Source organism: Coregonus lavaretus (genome assembly GCF_964263955.1).
Source record: "Coregonus lavaretus genome assembly, chromosome: 9".
NCBI lineage: Eukaryota > Metazoa > Chordata > Actinopteri > Salmoniformes > Salmonidae > Coregonus > Coregonus lavaretus.
In genome coordinates this window covers 13,957,998-13,963,935 of record NC_139996.1, presented here as the reverse complement: position 1 = coordinate 13,963,935, position 5,938 = coordinate 13,957,998, and positions in this window count along the sequence as shown.

The following is a 5,938-nucleotide window of genomic DNA, read 5'->3' as shown; positions in this document are numbered from 1 at the left end:
GAAACAGACAGAGGAGAGAGAGAGAAAACAGACAGAGGAGAGAGAGAGAGAGAGAGAGAGTTAAAGAGAGAGAGAAAAGAGAGAAAAGAGAGAGCGAGAAAAGAGACAGAGGAGAGAGAGAGAAGAGACAGAGAAATAGAGAGAAAATAGTCAGAGGAGAGAGAGAGAGAGAGAGAGAGAAAAGAGACAGAGGAGAAAGAGAGAAAGGAGACAGATGAGAGAGAGAGAAAAGAGACAGAGGAGAGAGAGAGAAAACAGACAGAGGAGAGAGAGAGAGAGAGAGAGAGAGTTAAAGAGAGAGACAGAGGAGAGACAGAGAGTGTAATAAGAGACAGAGAGAGAGAGAAAAGCGACAAAGGAGAGAGAGAAAAGAGAGAGAGAGAAAAGAGACAGAGGAGAGAGAGAGAAAAGAGAGAGAGAGAGAGAGAGAGAGAGAAAAGAGAGAGAGAAAAGAGACAGAGGAGAGAGAGAGAAAAGAGAAAGAGAAGAGACAGAAGAGAGAGAGAGAGAAAAGAGACAGAAGAGAGTTTGAGTTTAAAATAATCTTTATTGGGTTGGGGGCCCACCACACAATAAATACTCATACAAAACCGTAGTTACACATCAATTAAAAACACAACTCCAATTCCTCCTCCACAGTAACAAAACACAACAGCCTCTGAATACCCCATATACTCATAAAAAGATAAATATTGTTGACAAGTTTATAATAGGCAATCTCAACCCTTAGTCTCGCTGCCAACATTCCCTCCAGCATTCCCACCACATCCACAGACCCCTGTCCCCGAATACTGTTCTTTCGGGTCTTCCATATCGCTAATTTTGCTGCCCCTTACACAAAATTAAGCAACACAACTACACCTTTTTGGCTAAACCTGTACTTTGGCCCAAATATATACAGTGGAGAAGAGAAAACCTCTCCCAACGTTGAGAACCAATTAGTGATCAGGTCAATCATCCCGACCAACCTGGGACACTGTAAAAACAGATGTGCCAGAGTTTCAGACTCAGCACAGAATGGACACTCCTCCCCAACAGTAGGATCCAGGTGTACCAGATGCATGTTGGTGGCTATGGCTCCATGTATTATCCTCCATTGGAGGTCAGCTGTCCTCTTATCAATAGGCAGTTGTATAATGATCGCCAACAGCCTTTTGGGGAGGCACCTGGACCAAGCACACCCGCCCACCTCGTCGATTTTACCCCTTCCAGGGAAGAGGCATGGGACACCTTTACACATATTCTGTACATGGCCTTCTTTCCCACCTCCTTGAACTCCCCCAGCTCCGGGGTATCGAAGGAAAGCAGCATCCCCACGTCCTCCTCGAATGCCCCCAGCTGAAGCACTAACAATCAGTGCAGGGAACACATAATTTAGACCCTCCTACCACCGATCAGAATTGGAAGTGTCAGTCACATACTGCAGATGAAGTACTGGCAAGGAGTCACAGACCTCAGCGACGACCTTCCTCAGTAGGCGAGACGATCGGATCCCCGCTCTTTCTCCCAGCGCCTCCAACGACCTATTCCTGTTCCGCATCAGATGACCCAGCTTAGTACACCCCACGCCTAACAGGCATGAACGTAGGCTAGCTGAACCCAGAACACGGGACTGGATGGCAGTGTTGTGAAAAAGAGGCTCTTCAAAAAGCCACATCCCTGGTGGCGTGCAGGCCTTACGGGACTTGACCAGAACTCTCCAAGCCTGCATAACAGACTCATAAAATGGAGTCAGGCCAGGCAACTCACCCCCTCCAGCTTTAAGAGGAAAAGGTGCTTGTCTAAGCCCAAACAGCCCGCTCTCCTCATCAATGTGTAGGCTGTGTCAACCCAGCTAGAACCATCACTGTACAACAGTCTCTGGGCTGCTTGAAGCCGGAAAGCCATGATCCTGGAAGATATGTCCACCAGGCCTTGCCCACCCTCGTGCAGTGGCAGGTACAGGGCTGAAGCTTTAATCCAATGTTGTCCAGACCAGAAGAAATTGACAAGGGTCCTCTGAAGCTCTTGTATCAGACCCTTTGGTGGCTGTAAAATCATTAGTCTGTGCCACAGGGTAGAGGCAGCAAGATTATTAGCTACCAGTACCCTTCCCCTATAAGACAGCTGGGGCAGCACCCATTTCCATCTTGACAGTCTGGCACACGTTTTCTCCACTACACCCTCCCAGTTCTTTTTCTGAAAGACATCGGAGCCTAGAAAAACCCCCAAAGTCTTCATCCCATCTCTGCCCCACTGAAGCCCCCCTGGTAACCGTGGAGCGGACCCCATCTGAAGCTGGCCTGCCCACAGCGCTTCACTCTTTCCCCAATTGACTCTAGCTGAGGAGGCCCCCTCATACACCTTTAAAGCGTTTGAGAGAACCTTAACATCCTCACCCCCTGTAATAAAAACTGTCACGTCATCTGCATACGCAGACAGTGCTATCGTGGGACCCTTCATTACAACTGGCACAGAGAAACCAGTAAGCTTCGCTCTTAAAAAACAAAGCATTGGTTCAATCGCCAGACTATATAACTGCCCTGCCTGATGCCCCTTTGGACAGGGATGGGACAACTCAAACCACCCCCAACCTTCACCATACACGAGGCCCCAGCATACAGTAAATTCATTCAAGACAAAAAAACATCCCCAAACCCAAAGGCTTTCATTGTTTTAAACAAGTACTTGTGGTCCACACGATCAAAAGCCTTCTCCTGATCCAAAGAAAGTAAACCCACATTTACATCAGACAGTTTACAAATGTCTAAAACATCTCTTATTAGAAACAAGTTGTCAAAAAACAATAGAGCGATCAGGTACACAGTAGGACTGGTCCTTGTGGACCAACAATCCCAGATACTCTTTCAACCTGTTTGAGAGACATTTAGAAACAATTTTATATTCTGCACACAGCAAATCAACAGGTCTCCAATTTTTTATGAGAGCCAAATCCCCCTTTTTTGGCAACAGTGAAAGTACAGCACGTTGACAAGATACAGGAAGAGAGCCCTCATGAAAAGATTCACACACCACTTCATATAAATCCTCCCCAATAGACCCCCAAAAGTGCTTATAAAACTCAGATGGTAAACCATCAATGCCAGGGGCTCGGCCTGTTGAGAGCTGCATAACTGCTGTGGGCAGCTCTTGCAGTGTAATGTCAGAGTCCAATGCGACTCTTTGCTCAGGTCCCAATTGAGGAAGACCGTGTAACAACTGTTCAGTACACAGAGAGTCACAATCCTCCGCCTTATAGAGGGCAGAATAGAAATCCACGGCATGTTGACGCATTTCACTGTCATCCGTGGTCACCTTCCCATCAGGGAGACGAAGGCAGACCATCTGTTTACGTTGCAATGTCGACTGTCCTAGGTTAAAAAAACAAACACTAGGAGCATCCATATCCTTGAGGGAAGCGAAACGAGACCTAATCAAGGCACCCTTCACTCTTTCATGCAGAAACGACCTCAGTTCATGTTTCTTGTCCTGTAAGTTCATGACTAGTCCGGGGTCATTCTGAGTGAGCAACTTCAATTCAATAGATTTGATGTCCTGTTCAAGGGCCCTGAGTCTCTTTAACTTCAATTTGAGACAGAGCAGTATACTGTTGACAAAATAATCGTATTTGGGCCTTCCCAACCTCCCACCATTGTCTCCAGGACTCAAAATTCCCTTTTGTAACCCTCCATTTTTCCCAAAACAACAAAAACCTTTCACAAAACATGACATCATGTAACAATTTAACATTAAAATACCAATAAGATGATGACCTTCGTGGACAGGACAAGTGAATATCAACAGTGACAATATGGTGATCAGAGAAACCCACAGGAGTAATGTCACACCTTCCAACCCTACTACAGTATTGCTCAGATACATACAACCTGTCTAACCTTGCTGCACTGACATGACCTTCATTAACTTTTAGCCATGTGTACTGCCTAACTTTTGCATTCCTTACTCTCCACACATCAGAAAGCTCAAACTCAGTTAATAGACCAGACAGACAAATTGCTGACCGCAGGTGAGGTTCTTCAGCGGTGCGATCAACAGTAAAATCCACTGTACAGTTCCAGTCCCCCCCCTAAAACCATACACCCCTCTTGGTCACACTGTCTTAAGGTTTCCTTTATTTTATCAAAACCAACAATACGCTCTGTACCCTCATTAGGAGCATAAACATAAAAAATAAAAAAATAAATAAAATAGACATAACATCCACCTTGACCAATAAAACCCGACCCTTGACAATCTCTGTTGTAGATACCACAGTCACCCCTAAGCCTGAAGAAAACAAGATTGCCACCCCAGCACTGAAATTAGTACCATGACTGAGTATATGCTGCCCCTCCCACCACATACCCCAGTCAACCTAATTTTCCTCATCACTACAGTGGGGAAAAAAAGTATTTAGTCAGCCACCAATTGTGCATGTTCTCCCACTTAAAAAGATGAGAGAGGCCTGTAATTTTCATCATATGTACACGTCAACTATGACAGACAAATTGAGAAGAAAAAAATCCAGAAAATCACATGGTAGGATTTTTTATGAATTTATTTGCAAATTATGGTGGAAAATAAGTATTTGGTCACCTACAAACAAGCAAGATTTCTGGCTCTCACAGACCTGTACTTCCTCTTTAAGAGGCTCCTCTGTCCTCCACTCGTTACCTGTATTAATGGCACCTGTTTGAACTTGTTATCAGTATAAAAGACACCTGTCCACAACCTCAAACAGTCACACTCCAAACTCCACTATGGCCAAGACCAAAGAGCTGTCAAAGGACACCAGAAACAAAATTGTAGACCTGCACCAGGCTGGGAAGACTGAATCTGCAATAGGTAAGCAGCTTGGTTTGAAGAAATCAACTGTGGGAGCAATTATTAGGAAATGGAAGACATACAAGACCACTGATAATCTCCCTCGATCTGGGGCTCCACGCAAGATCTCACCCCGTGGGGTCAAAATGATCACAAGAACGGTGAGCAAAAATCCCAGAACCACACGGGGGGACCTAGTGAATGACCTGCAGAGAGCTGGGACCAAAGTAACAAAGCCTACCATCAGTAACACACTACGCAGCCAGGGACTCAAATCCTGCAGTGCCAGATGTGTCCACCTGCTTAAGCCAGTACATGTCCAGGCCCGTCTGAAGTTTGCTAGAGTGCATTTGGATGATCCAGAAGAGGATTGGGAGAATGTCATATGGTCAGATGAAACCAAAATAGAACTTTTTGGTAAAAACTCAACTCGTCGTGTTTGGAGGACAAAGAATGCTGAGTTGCATCCAAAGAACACCATATCTTCTGTGAAGCATGGGGGTGGAAACATCATGCTTTGGGGCTGTTTTTCTGCAAAGGGACCAGGACGACTGATCCGTGTAAAGGAAAGAATGGGGCCATGTATCGTGAGATTTTGAGTGAAAACCTCCTTCCATCAGCAAGGGCATTGAAGATGAAATGTGGCTGGGTCTTTCAGCATGACAATGATCCCAAACACACCGCCCGGGCAACGAAGGAGTGGCTTCGTAAGAAGCATTTCAAGGTCCTGGAGTGGCCTAGCCAGTCTCCAGATCTCAACCCCATAGAAAATCTTTGGAGGGAGTTGAAAGTCTGTGTTGCCCAGCGACAGCCCCAAAACATCACTGCTCTAGAGGAGATCTGCATGGAGGAATGGGCCAAAATACCAGCAACAGTGTGTGAAAACCTTGTGAAGACTTACAGAAAACATTTGACCTGTGTCATTGCCAACAAAGGGTATATAACAAAGTATTGAGAAACTTTTGTTATTGACCAAATACTTATTTTCCACCATAATTTGCAAATAAATTCATTAAAAATCCTACAATGTGATTTTCTGGATTTTTTTTCTTCTCATTTTGTCTGTCATAGATGACGTGTACCTATGCTGAAAATTACAGGCCTCTCTCATCTTTTTAAGTGGGAGAACTTGCAC